Source organism: Sabethes cyaneus, chromosome 1, assembly GCF_943734655.1.
Source record: "Sabethes cyaneus chromosome 1, idSabCyanKW18_F2, whole genome shotgun sequence".
NCBI classification, from domain to species: Eukaryota; Metazoa; Arthropoda; class Insecta; order Diptera; family Culicidae; genus Sabethes; species Sabethes cyaneus.
The window spans coordinates 132,499,342-132,524,971 of NC_071353.1; positions in this window are offsets into that span (position 1 = coordinate 132,499,342).

The following is a 25,630-nucleotide window of genomic DNA, read 5'->3' on the forward strand; positions in this document are numbered from 1 at the left end:
TTTATGCAAAAATATTAATCAAACAACAGATTTGCTTTAATACGCTGGGGTTTACGGTTGCCAGCAAGCCACAGCCATGTTTCAATTCGATTTGCATTTGAATTTACCTTCCAGCCGACGCACCGCGCGCCGTCGCGGCGAATGAGTCAGTCCACAGAATGGTGAGACCGTGAGAAATAGTCGGAAAGTCTCTACGAAATTTTAACCTAATCTAGCGTAAAATTCACGATTTTAGATTCCTTTGGTGAAATAAAAAACTGAAAATTTTGAATTTGGTGAAATTTTTGTACATTATTTGATTTCTTTTTGTGATCAAATGTTAGTTCTCTAGAATTCCGAAAAATGCTATATTTTTCGCTTCGCGTAAAAACTAAAAAAGAAATGACTGAAGTTTTTGGAGCGTCTTAGTAGAATACGAAAGATTCTTCTTTTTTATTTTAGGTAAAAAATACTTATTGTTGGTCTTGAATTTAGCTTCGGTTCGGTTGGAGAAGTGCCATGTCCTAACAAATCATTTTGTTCATGTTAAAATTTTCTATTTATCATACAACCATGAGAACCCTAGTCATCGTAGCCTTTATCCACTAAAACTACGAATTGAATATGGTTGCTACGGAACTCAAGTTTTGCCCTTGATAGACTTGGTACAGACAGACAGACTTATCTACCTGGTAAACGCAATGTTCGCAGCTAGATAAGCAGAATAGTGGCTATAACATGAAAGACGGAGATTTCGTAACGTTGAAAAACAACGGTAACAACGGTAAACTGGTACTAGTAGCAAAATAAAGCCATTTCATATCATTTTAATTGGGCTTGGAAGGAAAGGAAGGAAGGAAGCTAAAATAAAATTCGTCATTCGGCATTGTGCTACCGTGTAGGATGTCACAGAGCCATTCACTGATTTCATTTCACTGAACATTCTAAAAGTCATGCGGTGTACTTTGTTTTTCCCGAGTTTTGCCTGACGAAAATAACTGTTGCTTTTAATAGGCTCATAGGCTTTACTCATACTGTTACAAAGTAAGTAAAAAATTACAAAACCGCCACGAACCACAACAAAAACCGCAGAAGACAATTTTGTACTGTGTACTCTGCATTCGGAATGGTACTGGCGTGAAGAGACAACGACATCTACTGGTTGCATTTCACCGAGTCTCATAAAATCTAGTAGACGCTCGAAAGTAATTTGTAATTTGTCCTGTCTGCCTTTCCAGTCTATTTCTTTTCTGCCTGTCCTATCTTTCCGTTTTCCAACCAGTATGTCTGTTCGTTCAGTTTATCTGTCTATCTATTCAGTTTGTCTATCTATTTGTCCAGTTTGTCTGTCAGTCCAGTCTGTCAGTCATATCTGTCTGTTTCTTCAACCTGTGACTCTTCAGTTTATCTGTCCAGTCTACAATCGTTCCTATCTGTCTGTCTTTCTGTCTATTTAACCAGTTTGTCTGTTTGTCCGTCCAGATTACCTGTCTGTGTCTTGATTAACTTATCTGTATGTCTCTCCAGTCTGTCTATCTGTCCGGTCTATTTGTGTCCAGACAGACCTGTCTGCCCAGTTTAGAAATATGGTGTGGCTGTTCAGTTGATGTGTCTGTCCAGTCTGTATGTTTAATCTGTCTGTCTAGTCTGCCTGTCTCTCTAGTCTGTTAGTCCAGTCTGTCTGTTCAGTCGGTCTATTTAGTCTGACTGACAGTCCAGATTGTCTATGTCTATATAACCGGGTTGTCTGTCTATCTGTTCACTTTGTATGCCAGTATGTTCAGTTTGTCTGCCTGTCAGTCCAATTTGTTTGACTCTGCCAGTCCAGTTTGTCCAGTCTGTCAGTCTAGTCTGTCAGTTCAGCCTGTCTGTCTCTCTTGTGTCTGTCTGTCTATTCGTCTGTCGAACCAGTTTGTCTGTCTGTTCGTTCAGTTTTTCTGTGTCTCCGCGCTGCCTGTCCATCTGTCTAGTTCATCTCATCACTTTGTCTGTTCAGTCTTTCTGTCCAGTCTGTCAGTCCATTGTATCGCTCCAATCTGTCTGCCCGAGCAGGGTTTTAGAGCAAATTGAAAACAAAATTTGATATCTTGATGTAACGGATTTTGAATACTCGGTGTGATTTCATTTTGGTCGACTTAGCGGTTAAAATATCAAAATTGATTGCAAAAATTCCACGCCGTGAAATTAAATTGAATACTACTTTTGCTATCAAAAATATCAAACGGAATACTAATCTTGCTGTCACTCAATATTAATAGGAAAGCAGAATTAGTTATCATTTTACTATCATATCATCATCATTTTGCTATCATCATATAATTTGAACCAACCATTTTACTAGAAAAAAATTAAGTGAAAATAGATTAATTTAAATACTAAAGGTTTATTTTCATCATATATAGAATTTGCCAACACATTTTTTTTTTCAATAAAAATGAAAGCAAAATGATAGCAAAGTCTGATACATCATAAATGCCATTTTGAGTTGGTAACAAAACAAGTTTTCTAGTTGATATCAACAGCAGAATATGTAATAATTTTGATATACTTTTGTTGTCAATCCTTGCTCGGGTGTCCAGTCTGTATGTTTATCCAGTCTGTCTGTCTAGTTTGTGTGGCTTCTGTTCAAGTTATCTGTTTGTCTGTCCAGTTTGTCTATCTCTCTAGCTTGTCTCTCTTCTGTATTTCCGTCTGTCTAACCAGTTTGTCTGTCTGTTCGTGAAGTTTATCTGTCTGTCTGTCCAATTCATCTGTCTGTCTGTTTGAAATTTTTAGTATGCTTTTTCTGATCTTTTCAGTATGTTTCGGAAAGTAGAACTGGTTTTTTTCAATTCACTCCGAATTTTCGACTATCTCTTTTTGTCTTTTTCAAGGATAGTTCCAATATTGTCATGTTTAGTATCAGTTATAAATTGCTTTTGTATAAATTGTACCTACAGTTGTCTCAGTTCTTCGTAAAAAATCCTTAATTTTAAGGATATAAATATCTTCGTTTGTTTTCCTGTGCATATTTGTCGTCTGTAAAAGATTAATATTTGTAGTCAATCTCAGTTAAATACAGTTGGTGGAAAAAACCTGTTCAGAAACTGTGCTATTATCGTTTGTCTATTTATCTGCCCAATTTGTCAGTCCATCTGACCAGCTTGTCTGTCTATCTGTCAAATTTGTCTGTCTGTCTGTCCAGTTTGTCTATGTTTCTCACCAGCTCGTCTGTTCAGTATGGCATGTCAGTCCAGTGTGTTTCTCCAGTCTGTCTGTACAATCTATCCTTCTCTGTAAGCTGTCCAGTGTGTTTTTACAGTCTGCCTGTCTAGTATATTTGCATAGCTGTCCGAGCTATCTGCCCAATTACGCTCGTGTCTGTCTGCCCGAGCAAAGTTTTGGTGCAAATTGAAAACAAAATTTGATACTTTGATGTAACTGATTTTGATTACTCGTTGTGTTTTCATTTTGGTCGACCAAAAACCACTAAAAATATCAAAATTGATTGCAAAAATTCCACGCCATGAGATTAAATTGAATATTACTTTTGCTATCAAAAATATCAAACGGAATACTAATCTTGCTGTTACATAATATTATTGGGAAAGCTGAATTAGTTTTAGAAATCATCATACAATTTGAACTGAACATTTTACTAAAAAAAAAAATTATGAGAAAATAGATTAATTTAAATGTTGTAGGCTTATTTACATCATAAATAGAATATGTCAACACATTTTCTTTCAATAAAAATGAAAGCAAGATGAAAGCAAAGTCTGATATATCATAGGTGCCATTTGGAGTCTGGAACAAAACATGATTTCTAGTTGATATCAACAGCAGAATATGTAATAATTTGGATATATTTTTGTTCTCAAACCTTGCTCGGATGTCCGGTCAGTCTGTGCACTCCGTCTGTCCAGTCTATCTATCGGTCTATTCTATTTGTATTTCAGTCTGTTCAGTTTCTCCGGATGTCATTAAGCATAATGGACGATAGGCATAATGGATGTTAGGGGCAGTGAACGAAAGACACAGCCAATTTAAGCATGTTTTGTACCAACTATCTCCGACTATCTTCGGTTCGACTCATGCACCTTCCAGCATTGGACAAAAGGTAGGAGGTAAAACGACTACTTGTTTAGCGTAGCAACCAATATCCCCCCTCCTCACCTTTCCGCTCCTCCCCCTCCTTCACAAAAAAAATTTCATTTCTTTCCCCTACCGCCCCTTCATCAATTGTAGAACCATCGTTTCAAAAAAATATCAGTCTAATAACTAAACTAAATAACAAACTGCCGTCAGCTTGCAAGAGACTCGACCGACTCAGTTTAAAAAAGTGTGCAGGTCTATCAGGTCAAAAAGTTTCAGCAGCTACGCGTTCAAAAAGTTGAAAAATTTAACTTTTGGCTCGCTGCCTGTGTGTTATTTTGGTATTAAACTCTTCGATCGTTATGTGTGGGCCCTTAAAAGGACCGATTGTTTGATTATCATAATTCCAATTTGCAACATTTGCTGAATACAGGCGAGCTTTGACAGCCTCTAAGCTACTTGCTCAGCAAATTTATCAGGCAACAACAGACGCGCGTACAGCTCTACGCGCCTTTTTCTTCTTTGCTCTCTTGGTGATGTGCTTTGCGAAAACCTGTTAGCGGGTTTCCCACTCGCCGACGACATCTTCGCGTCTGCTTGCTTCACAGCAACTGACAACCTTACCACTCAGCATGCTTTGTTTTGTTCGAACAAAGCATCTTCAAAAGCCTGTTGTTTGTGTTCGTTATTCGCTCGTGCAGCACTACGAAGAAGCCCTTGTTTTATTCATACACATTTTAGGTATAATTTTAGTCCGTCCTATTTTTCATGGGCTGTAATTCCTACTAGCACAGTTGTTATAAACTAGTTGTGGTAACCGATTAATGACTGATTTCAGTCATAAATAGGTTGCAGCAACAAGAAGTGACAAAAGTGTGCTACTTGGGATGCTTTTTCAGTTGCAATCTGGACAAAGAAGGCAAATTAAAGTTCCGTCCACTTTGTGGTCGTGTCGCTTGTTCCCAGTAAGCCAGTCATCGTTTTTTGTCAAAGAGAAATTACGCTACGCGTTATTGCAGCTGTGCCGTTCTTCCATCTATAAATCGCGAAATAAAAAGAAAGTGCTAAGAGCATATGCCGAACCAACAAACAAAGAAATCAATGCAGAATTTATTTTCATAGCTTTACCCGAATTTCAGATGATCAACCTACGATGTCACGAATTCAATTAAAATGAATTGAAAAATTTATCGTCCATTTTGGGACATCAGATCGCAACCCAAAACTATTCCAAATCAGCCCAAAGCGCTTCGTAATTTCCCGCAAAGCTTGCAACAAAACGGACGCGTGCTCTCCAATATGAGCCGGTCATTAGCCCCGCACTAACCAAGGCAACCTTCAGAGCCAGTGGCAGTGAATCTTTTCGAAAGCCTTCCGAAAGGAAATCACTGGACTGATATTATTGATACAATAATCGTTAAGCACCCGTTTCACCATGTTGGATTTAACAGTTCCTATGGCCGTGCCGCAACATTTGTACAAGCAATCCTAGAGACAATAAACTTCAAGGCGCCCGGGCCAGCACACAAACAACCCACAGCAGAGAGGCACGCAACTCGAGACTCGAGGCGGCTCGCAATGGTGCTTCTGCTGCCGTCGTTCGACATCGTGTCGTATCGGCATAATTATCCCCCGGTAACAATAGGAAGTCTGGCAGCCTCTTCTGCGGTCGCCTTCTGTCTGCTCTGTGTGTGGCCGTGTTTGTGTGTATGTATGCGTGTAATGATAATAATCAGTATTTATGGGCTTTGTTATACGACTTTATGATGCTCACCCATTTACTCCGCCCGCTTGGCCCGCTCGAATAGGGTTTGTCTTGAGTTACGCTAATGCCGGTAACGGAGAGGCGGACAAATGGGTGGCTGGCCTACGTAGGGATATATGCGTTCGTATGCTTTCGTAGCCAGCATGACTCCTAAAGTTTCACCCCTCGAGCGATAATCTGACAACATCGACAGCCCGAAGAGAAGATGAATCCACTAGCTAGCAGCGCCAGCGATGCGGCGTTGGCTGATTGCAGTGTGGCTCGTCACGGCACGCGTACAGAACAGCGCCCCAAATTGAGTCAACCGAATCGGGTTTGGCAAAATGATTGCCAAATTTGTCCGCGCCTTCCAAGTGGATGGAAGGTAGTTCCGGCAACAACACAACCCGATGTAGTTGGAAGTGGAGTATTGCCCCTTTCGCAACGATGGAAATCAGACCGGATTATGAAAATTAAATCTACTAATCTTTATGATTCAGGAGCAAATATTGTTTATAATTAAAAAAAACTTCTTACAAAGCCTCTAGTAGAAAGTAGCAAACTCGAGTTCTTAAACAAATACAGATAGTCTATAATTGAGTTTATCAAACAATGCATAATCAGATTACACTCGCTGACAACAGGGAAACACTCGACTAATGGAAATTTCTCCGAAACCTGGCCGACGTCGAGCGAAGCCTGACTAAGAACCTAGCATATCGCCAGAACCCGTCCGACAGACAGTTGCGTCGCAATTGACACACCGAAAACTTGATTACTTCTTCGCCTTGTCGGCCAGAACAATTGAAATAGGATCTCAGCTCGTTCGGCAGCGTTCTCTGCCGTGGCCGGAATGAAACAACTCAGTTCCTCTAGTCTATAACGATTCTCTACGCGCTATGTCAAGCAGTACGGCAAGCATGCAGGGAAGGAGGAGCTGACTGGCTGCTGGAGGTCGATTTGACGGATTAAGATGCGCCGCATTCCGGAGCTAAATTCATTCATCCTGCAAGCAGCAAGCAGCAAGCAGCTGCATTCCCGGTTACTTATTGGCTTTCGCCCCCCGGCCCGGCTTCGCGGATCGGTTCGCGTGCCCGCGAGCGTAGCATTGAATACACGAACGTGCTGCGCTGTGATTTGCGATGCTTAAGCAACAGCGTCGCAGATTTCACAGCGGACAACACTTCATCGAACTGGCAACGGAACACCATCTGCCATCCGATGCAGACCGTAATGCGGAGGAAGCTCCTCTAGAGTGACAGCGAATAACGGGCACCAGCAGCGGTGCGTCACTCTATCAGCAAGTCGTTCGGAAGAAAGTCGCGAAGTTGAAAGAGAACAGAGGAAAATTTGTCATTCTAGAGCACGGTTTTTCTACAGTTACTGATCAGCGAACTGTACGTTACGTGGGGACAGGTGACAATTATGGAGTGAATCGCGTGGATCGAGCCATCCGGCTGGGGAGTGTCTTGAACTAGTCGGAAATATTTGGCTGGAGCGAGTATGTTAGTCATGCTAGAGCAGATGGCTGCATTGGGAATGTTATAATTTTGTGAATTAGTAAATAAATTGGTGGAACGGTGTTTGATTCACTAACAAAACATTTACGTATTTGAGAAACTGGTAGATGAGATCCAATTTCAAAAAATTACCAGAAATTCTACAAACTTTCTCATTGTCTATTTGCCAGACATTCGTACAGTGCTATTGGTACCAAATACAATTTATTTATTTTCAAAGCGATTGCCCTGGCTGGTTTTGCAACAACGCAGGATTAGAATTTCACGGTTAACGCTGAATCTTCTCGCATTTGTGTGCTAGCCGGTTATGTTAACTTCAATCAACGAATAACGCTCGTAGGCGGCAACAGTCATCAATTTCCCAAACATCCAGACACAATTTATGATCATCAACGTACTCAACTCTGCAAGCGATAGCAGATTAACGTCTTTGAACAACAGTGAAAAAAGAAATGATCCCATATTACTACCTTGCGGTATCCCGCAGGTATTAGTAAATTGCAAAGAAATACAGGAACAAAGTTTCACGCTCAGTTAAGATACCTCGAGCCAAGAAAGCTTATACAATAATATAGCATGGTCAATCCGGTCGAACGCTGCCTGTTTCAAGTTCATATAAATTATATTGACTTGCTTCTTATTTTCTGTTTGCGTAACGATGAAAGCATGCTGAGCTGAAGTTACATAACGTTTGGTGTACCACAACATCACGTTATTAATGACAATGTAAATATATATTGATGACAATAGTTCCGAACAAAGGTCGGGAAATTTGTACTTTAGGTACATGCATGACTGCTTCCAAATTTTCGGCAGATTATCTCATTCAAACAGTTTGCTGAATATAAAGCATAAAAGTTGACCAAGGGTCATTTAGTTAAGATGCCATCGGGTTCAGCGGGGAACGAATGCTTCATTTTTTTTGACATAGGACTACGTCTTATAACAAGGCTTGGGTAGGGTGTCATTCCAAAAAATCGAAAAATGCGAGTGCCACGAAAAATAAAAGATTTTGAGCACTAATAGCTTAGCGGTTTCCCGATCGATTTTAAATATTTTTGCACCAATCGGTCGGAAAATCTTCTACGCAACCACACGAATAAAGAAAACTATTGATTTCGAAGTGTGCTCTATTGAAAAACTGGAAATAATGTAGCCTTTTCCATCCAGAAATCATAGCTTAGTGATTGATTGTTGGAAATGACGTCATCAAAGTGGTAACGCGTTTTCATGCTTATAATTCAGTTAATTCTTAATAGATTTCAAAGATATTTACAGTAATCGATTGGACGGTTCTGGTAATGGATAAAACTGTTTCGGCATTCTTCTCACTTTTCTTGGGCAATACAACAGCTTGAATGTTTAGCAGAACACCTCTAGTAACTCCGAAGAAAAGTTTGTTCATTTCCCCGTCGTTACGGACAGCCAGCTGCGGAAGAAACTGGTCTTCTCGTCGTCGCACAATCTGCGTTGCCTGTGGTAATATCCAAAAGCTCAGCCACGAAATCACTGCTGCAAATCCGTTGAAAATTTAGTAAGCTTTCTTCTCGATTTTCTTTGGCAACAGATAAGAACGGCTTGGCTGTTCGGCAGTACACTACCCTTGATAATGCTTGGTAACCCCATTCATTAATTGTGTGCCATTCCTACCAGTTCCAACACTTTAGTAGTTTAATCCTAAATAAACGGATACAGTTGCGATACCGCGTAGCGTAATTCCTCTTTGGCAGTGAAAGGTGAACAATCGAGAACAAATTGAAAGGGACTTTGACTTTGCCTCCTTTGTCCAGACTGAAATTGAACTCCTCCAGTTTGTTCAACGTAGGTGATGGAATGATGGACCATGAAAAATAGGACGAACATTTATTTTTCAAGTTGAGTCATTCCATTATCTACGTAGCACAGTCGATTCTTGTCGCTTGCTCTGATACATGTATAACAAGAGGTAAGGCGGCGAATAGCATGACTCAAACACTAGCTGAGTTACTGCCAACATCTCATCGATCATGCCTGGACGTGGCAAAGAAGGAAAACCCAAGGGTAAGGCAAAGTCACGCTCAAGTCGTGCAGGTCTGCAGTTCCCGGTCGGTCGTATTTACTTACTGGTTGCTAAAGGAAAGGAAACTATGCTGAACATGTTGGAGCTAGAGCTTCAGTTTATCTGGCTGCCGTGATGGAATATTTAGCCTCGGAAGTGTTTGAACTAGCAAGGAATGCTGCTTGCGACAACAAAAGACCAGAATTATCCCACGTCACTTGTAGCTGGCCGCCCGGACTGGTATTCCATAGTGACTCATAACCAGGGTTGCCACATGCACAGATTATTCTGTGTTTAACAGGTATTTGAAGGAAATCGCCTGTACAGAATCTGTATGCATAGAATACAGATTTTCGCCAAATTACGCAGACTAAACAGATTTTTGAGCCTTTACATGCGAGTGAAAGAGACGGAAAGAGTCAGCAAAATGACTCTCTGTCTCTTTCACTCTCATTGTTTTGCATTGGACAGATTTTTGCACAGATATTTTTCCTCGCCGTACAGATTGTCAGATTTTTCCAACAAAAAACACAGAATTATATGTGGAATCCCTGCTCATGACCGTCACGAACGGCTTCGTCGATGATATTTTAGATCGCATAGCTGCTGAGGCTTCCCGGTTGACTCGTTACAACAAGTCGTGCCTGGTTTGCGGTTATCGGCTAAGTGTGTTAGTGCAAGTTTATTGCTAGCTGGAGTTATGATAATCAAACAATCGATCCTTTTAAAGGCCACACAACGACTGAAGAGTTTATTATATTTTTTACCCTATTAATACCATAATAACACAAGCAACGAGGAAAAAGTTGAACTTTTCGCCGTTGTGGACGACCAACAGATGGCGGGAATAAGTCTTCTGGCCACGGGTGGTATTTTCTGCCACTTCCAAAACGCCTCCAGTTTGGAAATGCTATTATCAGTGTTCTTGTTTTGTAAGTCTCAGAAAAGTTTTGCGCAAATTTTCAGCTTTTCGAAAATTCGCGCGTACCGCAGACAGCGACAGCGGCGACAGCAGAGTAACAAAAACTCCGATTTATTACAAATACAACTCATGTTTTAGGTCAGAGATTATTTAAATTAATATTGTGTCTATTAAAGAGGCGAACCAGCCGCAGGCTGAAAACCTCTCAAATATAGTCAGAGGGGTTGTGTACAAGACACGACCGCATATACAGGTGACGTAGGACTACATATGTAAGTCTCTTTGTAGTGATAGTAGCATGTATCCATGCTTATAATCATTCGATTCTTCATGTATACATGCTATATGCAACATATATACCTGCTACGTGCGTTGTATGTAACATTTATCAAAGTAGTAACATTGCATACGTTCAATTCTCAAAAGATTTCAGAGTTCTTCTATGTGCATTTGGAAACAATTTAACAAAATCAAGAACACAAACTATTGCTTTCCTACTACCTTACAGAAATTAAAGATTGTTTTTATTACCCATGGTTCCCCACGTTGAAGGGATTTTACCAATTCAATCCTATTTTATCAACAGCACATCTTTTCACTACACTTCTAATGAAACGGCAAGCATGCGTATTCATACAGAGTCATATTATAACCGAACACTACAGCTGTAGCACATTTTTCCAACACAGATATCAAATTCGCCGAGGTTTAATCGTCTCGCAGTAAAGAATTTGCGATCTGTTGGGATAACGAACTTGTGTCATTTTTTCTGGCACACTTCCCTAACACAGACATCAAATTTGACTAGGTTTAATCGCGTTCGTAAGAAATCTGTTGGCACGAGGGGGTTTTGTCACTCTTTCTGGCGTACTTCCCAAGCAAGGACATCAGAATGGTCTAGGTTTAATCGCGGTGTTAAGAAATCTTGTTGAAATGTGGTAACTTGGTCACTTGTTTTGGCTTACTTCCCAAGCACAGATATCAAATTGGTATAGGTTTAGATCATCGCAAAGAATCTTCCAACCAATCACGAAGCGAGAATTCTGGTGAAACATAGGTTCATTATTTTCAATTTTTCAATAGTTCAACATTAAGAATTCATACTTTTCTTCATTTGGGTCAATTCTTAGAAGATTTTCCGATCGATTGGTGTAAGAATATTGAAAATCGATCGGAAAACCGCAGAGCTTTTAGCGCTGAAAACCTTTCATTTTTCGTGACGCTCGTATTTTTCGATTTTTTGGAATGACACCCTATCTCAAAACTTGCCGTAAGACGTAGTCTTACGTCAAAAATGTTGTGTCTCGCAGCCAAATCTGGATTATTTACCTAATGCCAATTGCCGTTGTTGCTGTTGCTCTTTCTTGCGACAGTGATTTCAGCATGTCGCAGTTTGATCGCACTTCGGTGCAGGCGCATTTTCACGCTGCGCTGCGGAGTCCCGTTTTATGGAAAGTGCGGTATGAAATAACATGGAAAGTTAAGAAGAAACGTTTAATAACACTCCCAGGTGGACAAAAAAGTGATTTTAAAACGTTTGTTGCATAATAAAATCATACTTGCTTCAATAGAGGAAAGTTTAAAAGTTTCACCGATATACATCAATTCGAAAGAAAATAAAATCATACTTCTTCTAACAATGTCATTTTATCTTTGTTCTGCTACTCTAGTCTTCAGGATATTCACAATGTATTATCCGCCACCATTGAGTCACATTCCCATACAAATTTCAAATTGAGTTTTCTCAGAAAAGTTCCATAGGCTGCACTTACATGAGCAGTGCAGTGAAGTTCTGGATCGACTGCACTACACTATGGTATATACGGTTAAGCTCTACCCGAGTAACAATTCTAAAACCACTTGGTTTTACTGGAATTTTAGAAAGGTTTTATTGCGGTATTAATCATTACCTCTGATTTTAATGTGGTGTTGCGCAATACCAAAAGGATACGAGTCCAAACACACTTATAGCTAGCTAGAAAACCTGTTAATAAATAATAATAATAAAACTGTTAATAAAGCAAATATACTGTGGTTGCTTTATTACCACCATGAAACTTGTTGATTGTACCACGTCTCTTATAAACTTACCATAAGTGTGGCATAGCAATACCAAATGGCGCACCAACCAAATTGCTCTTATTGCGGTTGCTTATGCACAATAAATCTGTTAGTTTTATACTGCTATTAAAACGGTAATACCCTGACCAAACAGTTTTTGCTGCTATTATGAAGAATATTAAAGTTCAACACCAAAATCATTTTTTAAGCGAGTCCGTATTGCCATATTCTAGTATTTTGTTTTAGCTCACAAACCAAAATTCAACAAAGCAAAGCAGAAAGAAAGTTATTATCAATCGGTTTTCCTGTAACTGAAAGCAACTAAAATGATTTTGATAGAAATTGAGATTGACTAACTCAATATATTTATGTTGTTAAGCCAACCAGCTTTTGAAAATTTTAAAATTTCAATGGCGCGTTGATTTTATACACCTATTATATCGATATGCACAATAAAATTAAATGCGCATATGCTGCAAACGATCTAAGATTCCTCACAATTCATTAATTGTTCTATGCGATATTTTATTATGGTCGCTATAAACCAAATCGATCAGAATAATCTGACAGTAAAACTTTAACTTTGCTGCTCACGTATGTATTTTCAAGTTGACAAAGCTGGCGAACTGATTTAGCTCTTACCAGAGCTCATAGTTTTATTGGCGGTTTTATGAAATTGGTCAGGAAAACCACTATAGAAACGTAATAAAACCTAGAATTGTTCCTTGGACTGCTGGTCTTTTAAGATAATTAGAACATACCTAGATTGCATTGAATAGCAACGTCCCAGCCTGCCGTCAGTATCTCGACGTGATAAACTTTTAACTTAGCGGGACAAGTTGTTCTGGATTTTGAACGCATTTTGTATACACTATAAGGATGGGGCGATGTCGTTAGAGTCGAGCTACTGTATAGGCCGGATCATCATGATTGTACAGTTTTGAGCTCGTACTTTCTATGTAGCTATTTAAGCATTTCCACGAGGGATAATTTAGCCTAGTATCAAGTTGACCACGATCCTGAGGAGGAAAAAGCACCAGAAAGAGGACAGAGATCGCGAGGAGCTAGAGCAACTATTCCGGGCTAATGAGACGCATTAATTCTATAAGAAGATGAGCCAATCTCGCAAGAGACACACATATGAGTAGGGACAAGGAGGGAAATCTGGTCACAAACGAGCGCAAGGCGGTCGATAGGTGAAAGCAACTCTGGGATGTGCATCTCAACGGTGATTTAAAATTAGAAGACACAACGAAAGTTAACCTAGGAGTGCCTACAAACTACTAACAACGTACCAGCCCTAGAGTTCTGAATTGAAAGACTGGCCATGGCAACTCAGTAGCTCGCGAGAACTTGTCATCATAAAACCAGCGACACATCAGTGAGTGTCGTTGGTTTAAGGATGCGAGTTTTTGAGTGACATGACCAGTGTCTTAATTCAGAACTCTAACCAGCCCCCGATCTCAAAGAAATCCGGAGAGAAATCGGTCAGCTGAAGAATGATAGAGCCGCCAGAAAGGCCCAACCCCTGGCAGAACTCTACAAAAATGGCTAAGAACCGCTAGCAACGTTACTTAATTGGATAAAGAAGAATAACAAGAATTTGTGAGAAGAAGAAACTACCGGGGGAGCGGATGGAAGGTGTGGTTTGTCCCACCTACAAAAAAGGCGATGGGCTAGATTGCTGTAAATGCCGTCGCATTACGCTAGTCAACGTGGTCTAACTAGGTTACAAGGTTCTCTCCCAGATTTTCTTACGCCGTCTATTCCCAATAGCAAGAGAATACATAGGGTAGTACCAGGCGGGTTTTAATCCGCCAGAAATGTCGGGAGTACAACTTACCCGTGCATCTTACTTTCGTAAATTTCAGGGCAGCATATAATACAATCGAGCGTAAATATGGCAGCAATTCACGGAAATGATTTTCCGGATAAACTGACGTGCGTGTTTCGGGGACATTTTTTCCGTGAAATTAGGCCATTGCAAATTATCTTTAAAGTTTTTGTCATCCACCCCCCCCCTCCCCCTTGGAAATTTGCTTGAAAAATCGAGGGGCAAAAAAATAAATCGTGGGATATCAGTTAATTTTTTTATAAAAACAATTGTCTGTAGCCTCTACAGCCTAAAGAACTCGAAAAATGAGTGTTCGGAACGCTTCTAACACGAAACAGGAATAAAAATTCAAACAATGGTATTTCTGAAAATCGACAAAAAATTTTTTTCGGTATTTTTTGAAACGCTGGTTATACAATTGACAAAGGGACGGTAAGGGAAAGTAATGAAGAAGGATTTTTTGGAGAATGGTGGTGAAAGAGTGGAAAGGAAAGGGGGTGGGGGGTAATAGATAACTACGCTTAACAAGTTGTCGTTGTGACTCCTACCTTTTGTCCAATGCTGGTAAGTGCATGAGTCGAACCAAGCTATAATCTGATATTATAACCGGATTAGAACCCAATAACACCCGCCAGGGCATGTGGCTCGCTGGTACCCGTGTACCTATGAATCACAGAGGCGCTGGACAGAAGGAGTCTGCACAACCCCCCTTTTTAATGTAGCGACATGGGTTGGGCTATTTTTAGACACAAATTGTGCCTCTTCCTCCACCTACTGTAGAAACCACCGACCGAGAAGTTTAATCTAACTTTACTGGCGGGACGACGACACAATGCAGGCCCTTGCGACCTACAAGGTACTACATGTGAACGCTATTCGTCTGCCAGCGTGTTAGCCGCGATTCTCAGCGCGGGGTTTCGGGGGCCTGCAAAGTGTCGTCGTCCCGCCAGTAAACACAAAGTTAGATTAAATTTCTCGGTCGGTGGTTTTTACAGTAGGTGGAGGAAGAGGCACAATTTGTGTCTAAAACGTACACGGGTACCAGCGAGTCACATGCCCTGGCGGGTGTTGTGGGTTCGAATCCGGTAAAGTAAAGTGCTTAAAACGCGTTTTTTTTGGTCGAATAAAAAATCACTTTGTTTTTTTTCGCCCCTCCCCCCTCTTCAGTTGCCCAACACCGGAAGGACAAAAACTTTATAAAATATTTCTAATGGCCTTATCACAAATTTCGTAATACGAAATGTGGTTCTATTTAGGTACTGCGTTTAAAAGTTGTTTTTACTAAGATAACCAAGTAAAGAATCAGATCTGATCTGATCATCTGATTCAGATGCACAATGCACCTTCACTGCAGATAGACTTTTGTACTCGTTAGTCTTCAAATCCTCTAAAATTTAGCACTTTAATCGATTGACAATTAAGGTTTAAATGAATATGAATTTTATGAGTTATCGTATGGGTGATAATTGTCCTATAAAATTTTTCATTAGCACTAACAACAATATATACCTCTATACTTTTCATCATCCCAATTTATTGGCAGTATAAACAAATCTAACAAATCAAAATTAAACCATTCTGTACTAGAATGGTAAATCACATTCGTAAAACAGATTTTTTGCCGCCCATAAATGTAAAAGATATTACCCATGTGACAGGTTAAGCGAATAAAATCACCTTCATCCGGCGCGGTGCGGCGTATCGTTGCGCTCGTTTTTACGATCTCGGTTGGCCGTATTGACTATTATCTAATTGACGCACTGTTTTGCGGTTGCTCCATAATGATAAATAATTCAGAGCAGATACCACGGACATATTATGACGCCCTCGCTCGCCGCGACCTGAAATCATCCCGAACCGAAACCGCCGCGCCGCGTCGGAGGATGAACGACCTCGGGCGCCTTGGGTGCAAACGGTGCGACCCGGGCGGCGTGTTTCTCACCGCGTGAACGCGTTCTGATTGTCGCTACGCGACTCGCTTAGCGTCCCGACTGGTTGCATTTTGATGAGTTTGACGGAAAATTATCTCTAATTAATCGAATAATTAGCTTATTAGTGGCATCGATTCACGACCCGATAACAAAGGCCAATCGGGGCTGTCAAGGCAAACACAGAGGACAACCGGATCGGCGCCGATTGACAATCGATTCCGGTGCTTTCCAGATGACAATCGATGAATGCCTAATTACCGTTAGTAGTTTGAGTTGAATCAAGGTGTTAATGTTTACAATCCACCGGCGGAAAGCTAAGTTTCATGCAGCAATGCGATAAGCTGCTTGTTACATTACAAGGTAAAACTCCATTTCGCGGATCGCGCTATTATAGCAAAGCAACATTTTCTTTAGCAAACCGCAAACGCTAACACGAAAAAGTAAACAAACAAACAAACAAACAATAGCTTCTTTCTCTAGACACGGTTGCACAGTTTGAACTCGGTCGCATGTATCTCTTTTTGTACTACCAAAGCATATCCTCAGTTCCGAGTAGTGACAGGAAGGATTAGACGTGCGTTCTACGCTCCACCGCACATGCACACTCGCACACCGGTGTACGGTCGTCGGTGGTGTGCAAATATGCGCCCTCCAAGTTTCCATAGCTTTTCGTACGCACCCGTTGGAAACCGCACGATTCCGGGTAGCACCGCCGCCTCCGCCACCGCAACCGTATCGGCAGGCAAAAGGATGCGGATGATGGCATCCGATGCCGGGATGTTTGTTTGTCACTGTTTGTTCTCGCAAACTTCAACAGTTTTTCTCGCCTGGCAACATTCTTTGTCGTGAGTGCGCTCCTGTCGCAGACATTTTCTTTCGGCATTTCATCACCCACCGAAACATCCAGTAGCAGCATCCAGACGATAGCAACGACACCCGTCGAATCAACACATTTTGCCGGTGGCACGACGCGACGGGGGAAACGCAGATCCCGTTCAGTGGGTTAGTGAGATTTGATGCACGAACCGACACCGCCTTATGAAAGTTTGTGTTTTCCAGGTTCTGTCGGCGGGTGACTTTGTTCCTTTGATCAGGCGGCTTTTCCTGCCAAAGTTTACCCGCTCACGGTTTGCGGTTACCGATACCGCACGCCGCCATGTCTTTGGCAGCTACTGGAACAACCGGAAACAAACGTACGAACGAATGAGCGAACGTGGTTCTGCCCCCAATCTTTGAATTCGATTTAGCTTTCATGTCATTTCAGCCAGTCGGCACATTGTTTGATGTGTTGTTCAGGCAGGTAGCGGATCCGGCTTAAGCGTAGGCTCGCAGGCTGCAGGCGGGCGGGCGGGCTGGCAGTTCGTGCTTTTGCCGTGTGACGTTTTGTGCTGGAGAAGTTGGAACTACATGCTGCTACGGTTGCGGCTTTTCACCATTCCATAACAGATTCGCGCCGCTTAGATTCGGGCAGGAATGTACCTGTACTTGACCTACTGCTGGAGCACTGCGTCGAGAAATGACAAATTTTGTTGCCTATTAGCACGTAACCATTCGCGGTAGTGAAAATTCTAAATCCCCTGAGATGCAACCGCAGCGGAGATTTCTACTTTTGCGTTAATGTTTTCCAGTCCAGTTAGTATTCCAGTTCCAGTTAATACGGGAAGTTAGCTGAAAACGAATGTTAACTGGTTAAAAGATCTTGTTCAAAACATAAAGTATTTGTCATAGGATGCACAACTTATGGTTGGCCGAAAAAAAACAAATAAATAACCTGGGTTATCATTTATAACTGGTTCTACTTTACTTTACTTTAGTGGCAACGGTCCGTTACCGATCCTGCGCCGAACGAATTATGGTCCTCCAGTACCGTCGGTCCTGGGCTACCGTTCTCCAATCCCCACGAATACACACCTAGCGCACACCCACCGGGTACGGGATCTGCCTCGGAGTTTACGGCCTCTTCCTGGTTCTCTGCTGCAAATAGTTTTGGTTACTCTTTCGTCGGGCATTCTGGCCACGTTCCCAGCCCACCCATTTTACGCTCAAAAACCCCAAGCACTCACCGGTCAGCTTCCTTTAGCGTCCATGATTCGTGTCCGTAAAGGGCCACCGGGAGGATTAGTGTTCTGTAGAGCGCCAGTTTTGTGCGAATTGGCAAACTACGGGACAACAGCTGGCTACGTAAACCGTAGAAAGCCCGATTCGCGGCTGCAACTCGTCGTTTCACTTCGCGGCTTGCAACGTTGTCACATGTCACGAGTGTACCAAGGATTATAAATTCCTCCAATACTTCATATCGTTCCCCATCTAACTCCACCTCGGCACCAACACCACTTGGGCTCCCACGTTTCCTACCAGCAACTATGTACTTCGTTTTGGCGGTGTTAATGGTTGCACCCAATCTAGCCGCTTCCCTTTTAAAAGGCCTGAAGGCCTCTTCCACTGCTCTACGGTTGATTCCGATGATATCGACGTCATCCGCAAAACCAAGAAGCATGATTTTGTGATGATAGTTCCATTCCTTTCCGCGTTTGCCTATCGTAATGCACCTTCCAAGGCAATGTTAGCAGGTTAGAGAGTGAATCCCCTTGCTTCAGTCGATCCAACGTCACGGAAGCAGCTGAGGTCTCGCCCGCTATTTTAACGCATGATTTGGATCCGTTCAGCGTCGCACGAATCAGCGTAACTAGTTTCGTCGGAAAACCATGTTCTAGCATTATCTGCAACAGCTCATTTCGTTTAACTGAATCGTACGCCGCTTTAAAGTTCACAAACAGATGGTGTATCTGCAAGTTGCACTCCCGGAACTTGTCCAGTAAATGACTCAGGGTAAACATCTGATGCGTCGTGGAGCAACCCTCACGAAAACCAGCTTGGTACTCACCGACGAAGGACTCCGCCAACGGTCTCAGCCTGCAGAACAGGATACGGGAAAGAACCTTGTAGGCAGAATTGAGCAATGTAATTCCTCGATAGTTTTTACACTCCAGTCGATGTCCCTTTTTGAAAATTGGGCAAATGAGGCCATCGAACCACTCCCCCGGTATTTGTTCTTCCTCCCAGATCCTGATAATGATCCGGTGGATTGCTTCGTACAGCCGCTCGCTCCCCACTTTTAGAAGTTCAGCCGGGATTTTTAACCTCCTCCTGTGTTGGAGGCTCCACAGCTTGACCATCGCTTACAATTCCTATCCTGTCCCTCCGCATTTACCTCTCCGTTCAACATTGTCTGGAAGTGCTCTTTCCACCTTGCGCTAATCTTACTTACTACGAGATAGTGGTCAGAGTCGATAATTGGTCCCCGAAAAGACCGTACATCGGTAACACCAGAAAAGTATCGACCGTTAATCAAGACGTGATCGATCTGAGAGCTAGAGTCTCCATTTGGGTGCCTCCAGCTGTGTTTCATAATACTTAAACGTGGAAAGTAGGTGCTACAGATGGTCATTCCTCTGGCCGCGGCAAAATTTATGAGCCTCAGACCGTTATCATTGGTCGACAGAAGGCTATGTCTTCCAATGACTGGACGGAAGAATTCCTCCCTCCCGATCTGCGCATTTGCATCTCCGATGATGATTTTCACGTCGTGTTTTGGGCATTCTCCATAGGTTACTATGGAGTCAAGCCTGTCGTAAAACTCGTCCTTAGCATTATCGGATTTATCATATCTCGAGCAAGCAAGCCAGCCCGTGCCGGTTCATGGAGAGTTCGGACCATTCCCGGTTCATTCCGGGTACCAAGTTTCCAATCATTACCCCTTAATCGTTTTCTTGTCCCTTGCCGTGTCCTATACCGACTGTTCCGTCCTGAACTTCTTTCATCGTTCTTTGTGGTAATTGAGTTTTCGGTATGCTACCTCACCGGGGTCGCGATACCTACATCCCGCTGATGGGTCTGCCATCTTAGGTATAGCTTGCGGGATTCAGCATGTCCTACTCAGCCGCCCGTTTCGAGACAGACGCTGTGTGAGCCGCCCCCTCACCTGGAGAACAGGCGCTTTAGTTCGCACCTACTCGCTTAGCTGCTTCAGTAAGTGCATGAAGCATTTCCGGGTAAGGCCATCGACCGTCATCATTTGACTTAGACCTGCGAGGAGGCGATAGGTGGGAGCTTGAGAGAGCCAGAGCTATGTTTGACGCTCCTTCCAGGTAACTCTCTCCATTTCATAACTGGTTCACATTTGTCAATTTGCTTGATGATAGTTGGAAAACAGCATTATTAATTGTGAGAGAAAGATTTGATATATAACTGCCTTTCAACTAATATACAAACATCGAACTAAAATTATAACAGTTAAAATATCATCAATTAGCTAACGTACTCTGCACATTTATAGTTTTTTTGACCCTCTGTTTATCAGTTTTTTATCACTTGATAGCAATACAATCGAAAGTTTGTAAAAAATTGCATGCAACTATTGGAGAAGCCACAAATTAAACACCCAAAACAAATTAATTCACCCAAAACTCCGCAAGATGTCAAATTGGACTAGGTTTATCGCGACCGTAAGAAATTTTGTTAGACCGAGAGGACTTTCTCACTTTTCCTAGCTTACTTTCCAAATACAGATATCACATTGGTATAAGAAAAACCCGATTTAATCCACCTAGTGGTGAAAGGAGCCTTTGTAATACCATCTTATTTGTCATTTGATACGGGCATTTCCAGCTCAAATAGCAAATCGGCTTGTCTCAATTATTTTTGAATGGAATATAGTTTTTGCTGATACAGTGGGTTAGAGTTAGAGTTACTTTTCAGAAGGACGTATTTAGATATAAGACTTTTTTTAACCCTCCGTTACTCTCGCTGTTGTATTTTGTACAAAGCCTGTGAACCATTAACTTTATCTCGGTATATCTCGAGATTCCCGCAATAAAGAAAATTATTGTTTTCATCGAATGATTGGAATTTTGGCCGTGCAGTCATTCAATTTTAGTAGAAGTTATATTTGTCTTTTTACGCCAACGTTTCGACCCTGATTTGGATCTTCATCAGGGCTTAAAGTGTTGATCGTCTTTGTCTAAATTCTTTTAGCCTACAGTGTTGTCTGGTTTTGGATTTTGGTACAATTTGGTTTATGGTAACTGTCATTTGTTTGCGTTATATTTATTGCTATTTTAACCTGTCGTGAATTGTTCTTCTTATGTTGGGCACGATACTTTTACTATTCATCATAAGAAGAACACAATATTAATAGGAAAGCAGAATTAGTTATCATTTTACTATCATATCATCATCATTTTGCTATCATCATAGAATTTGAACCAACCATTTTACTAGAAAAAAATTTAAGTGATAATAGATTAATTTAAATATTGAAGGTTTATTTACATCATATATATAATCTACCAACACATATTCTTTCAATAAAAATGAAAGCAAAATGATAGCAAAGTCTGATACATCAGAAGTGCCATTTTGAGTTGGTAACAAAACATGTTTTCTATTTGATATCAACAGCAGAATATGTAATAACTTTGATATACTTTTGTTGTCAATCCTTGCTCGGGTAGTGAACACTCTTTTTTTATCGCTTTTGGCTCGTGAAGTTAAGGAAAAATGAAGCTTAAATAAGCGATAACTTTGTAAGGAAAGGTCCTAGAGATTTGAAACCTTCTGCAAATACACGTGTTTTGAGTCTTTCAATAATCGTCTAGAACCATATACTCTTGTAAAATGCAACCAACAAACAGTAGATATGAAAAACTTATGTTTAAAGAATTTCCAAAGAAAATGCTCTACAACTCTGCACTCGATAGAGACAGAAATGTCATTTCTTTAGGAAAATTGTTTATCTTTATATTTTCTATAACTTTGCCGAAGAAATCATGTACGAAGGCAAAAAAATGGACGTGTATCGGGCCTTTCGCGGACGCGAAACACATAAAACGTATGCTCCCAAGAAACATTTATAAGCTGAATAAACATTTTAGCAGCCATTATTATTCAGCCATAGCTGGATACGCATCGAATAAAATTTATGTAAACAACTGTACAATACTTATTCAGCCGAAATTGGAGAACTTATGCAACCTATTTTATTCGAGACGGAAAAACACTTGTTAAGCCGTTATATCGCCTCTGTGCGCCTTGTTTCCAGCTTCATTTGCGCAAAGCTTTAAAACGCACAAAAGCCTCTGTTAAGCTACATTACAGTTTCAAAGCAGCTATTAGCAAGCCCGAAGCTTGACTTAGATGTTTAAGAGCTGAAAAAAGGTTTTTATTTCTAATACTAAACCATAGTTCAGCCACAGGTTGAATAAATTCAGCTAAAAAACGTTTGATCAGCCTGGAATTGTTACTTGGGTAGCTGCTTTCAAAGCTGCAATGCAGCTTAATAGAGGCTTTTGCGTGTTTTTAAACAACCAATTTGCGCAATGCTGTCAATTCTAGTTTTAGAACGAGAAATAGTTTTGCAATGCTTTTTCAGTCGCTTAATCAACGTCTTATCAACCTTTATGCAGCCAAAAATTAATCTATTTTTAAATTTAAAAAAGAATAGAACGCGTCATATTTATTTTGCTATGGCGTCGTATACTATGTTTTAAATTTTGAATAACTTGAATTCGTATATGCAAGCTAATTAAAATTGCATGTCGTCATCTTTCGGGAATTGAACCACCATCTTATAATCCATAAGCACTCATCGTATGATCCACCCCATCTGCATCTGCAGAACAGACAGTGAAAATATCTTTACACTTGAAGCAGTCGATAATGTCGATAACTGACTGGCAGCAAAAATATATGTGAGCTATTTTATTTTATTTTACATAAATTTTATTCGATGCATAATCAGCTATGGCTGCATAACAATGGCTGCTAAAATATTTAATCAGCGCATAATTGTTTCGTGGGAGGGCTGTTTATTAAGATGAAAAATCATTTATTCAGCTAGTATAGCACAATTATTGAGAATATTGCCGGGTTGTGGAGAGGTTGAAGATGCGCCTAATCTGCTTGTGACACTATTATGTGAAGCAGCTGATTTACAGCGCATTCGTTGGCTGCTTAATCATTTATAGAATACAGAGGCCTTTGCTTCAGCGTCTACCACATGTATTCAGAGTTGAATCAGCTGTGACCAAATCAGTAGCATTTCAATTCAGCTTCGGTGTTTGTTGGGCTTGCTGTACACTCATTTGGGTGGTTGGAGACAAGAGGAACTCATACAAGTTTATAGAACTCGACTTAAGCTTTAAGATGAAGCGCTGATTTCATAAATCCGGTTGCCCCATTTTACCACATGGGCCCATGAAGCTATGAAAATTTAAAGCGTGAATATGCGCTAACTCAGCAAGTAAAGGTCCAAGTGATTTGCGGTCTTCTGCAAAAATGTGTATTTTAAGAACTACGATAATTGCCTAGAGCATTGTGTTCTTGTAAAATGCAACTAACAAAAGCTAAGTTTGAAAAACCAGTTTTTAAAAAAGTTTTAAAGAGTATGGCCCATAGTTCAGCACTCGATAAAAATAGAAATTTTATTGCTTCAGCAAAGTTGCTTACTTGTACAATATTTACAACTTTGCCGACGAAACTATGTCTATATTTCCTAACACAAAAAAAGTTATTTTTCTATTTTCATTATAGTCAGCGATGCTTACTAACCCTTGACAATTTTAGATTAAGGGAATTTTCATACGAACAAAAGTGCTGAAGACCATAAATGGTAAAATGAAAACAAGAGACACTTGGAAAAAGTTACACTTTTCGCTCTTTTGGACTACTGTGGAATGGGATGGAAAACTGGGACAGAAAATGGACAGAAAGAAGCAAACACAAAGCATCTAAGAAAAGAGAAACGGAATAAACGAAGACGAAAAACGAGGAACGGGTGAGTTAGAAAAAGACGGCAACTGGACACGTTTGGAAACGAAAATGAAAAAGGGAAGAGGAAAGACGAAAAACACGAAAGAAAATTTCAAAAATATTAGGTAAAAACAAAATCAAAAACAGAGCTGAAAATAAAAAAAAATGGGACAGGAAACAAAAGAAAACGGAACATTCCAACTGAAAACATGGGGAAGTAAAAAAGAAAAAGGAGAGTAGAAGAGCAAAACCGGAAGGAGAAAGATGAAAAGTGAGAGGAAAAACCTAGACAACGATACAGAAAAAAGAGAAAACGTAACAAAAAGTGGGAAAAACAATACTGGAAAAGAGAAAGAATGGAACAGAAAAGAGATAAAACATGTGAGAGAGTAAACCGAAATAAGTTAGTCCCATTTTCTAGTAAAACTTCGTTTCTAATTTCGTGTTCATGTCCAAATTTAAGTCTAATTTAATGTTCAATGTCAAGTTCAACTTCACGGATAATTGCCTAATTTAATTCCAACATGAGTTCACATTCGAAGTGTGATTTCAAGTACAATTTCGACTAAAACTTGAATTTTTATTTCAAGTCTACTCAAATCAAATTTCAAGTCTGTTCAAATCCAATTGAAGTCCAATTCAAACCCCAAGTTTAAGGTTAATTTGGAGCATAATTTCATAATTTCGTTACTTTCTTCTACCGTTCCCTCCGTCGATTGTGAGAAAATACCGTTATAAAAAAATAATTTGTGTCGATCGGATTAGAGTTCCGTTAATTCTCATATTTTTCTACATTGCAAACTGGACACGAGGATTGCTAGCAGTAACCTTGAGAAGTATTGGATGGATCGTAGAAATTCATAGAACCGTGTTATACGCACTTGGTCATCTATTCGTCAGCTTTATAAAATTGTTTACACAGACAACTTTCAAATGAGACAAAAATAATGAGGAAATTATTTAGGCCATTGCAAATTATTTTTGAAGTTTTTGTCGTCCCCCGCCCCATTTTTTAAAATTGGCATGAAAAATCGGGGGGCAGAAAAATAATTTGTAGGATATGAGTTAATTTTCTTTATAAAATCAATTGTCTGTGGGCTCTACAGCCTGAAAACCTCGAAAAATGACTATACGAGTTGAGTTAACGCTTCTAACACGAAACAGAAATGGAAGTACTAACAGTGGAATTTGCGAAAATCGGCAAAAAAAAATTCTTTCGTTTTTGTCTTTTAGTGCGTAGATTTTTGCATGAAAAATAACAATGTATTTATTAAAAGCAAGAATAGATTTGGCTTTCACGTTTAAACTTCAAGGAAAAATGCTGTAAATCCATATTTTTTTGCTCGATTAAAAACTTCTCTATGTTTTTTTTTAAACTTTTTTAAATATTTGTAATGGCCTAACGAATACTTAAAAAGCAAGAATAGATTCAGTTTTCACGTTTTAACTTTAAGTAAAAATGCCAAAAACACAGTTTTTTTTGCTCAATTAAAAAAATCTAATTTGAATCAACAAAAATAGTATCGAGGAAATCGACAGACTCTCTTACATTTTCTCGCGTTGCGTTTACTAACCAAAATAACTAGTGAGATGTCAATGTAATCAGATAACATGTATGGGATTCAAAACAAATTGCTAAAACTAAATAATTCTATTTGTCTATACTGCTCTAAAAAGTATCATTTTAGCTGTTTAAATCAGCAGCAATTGTTATTTCA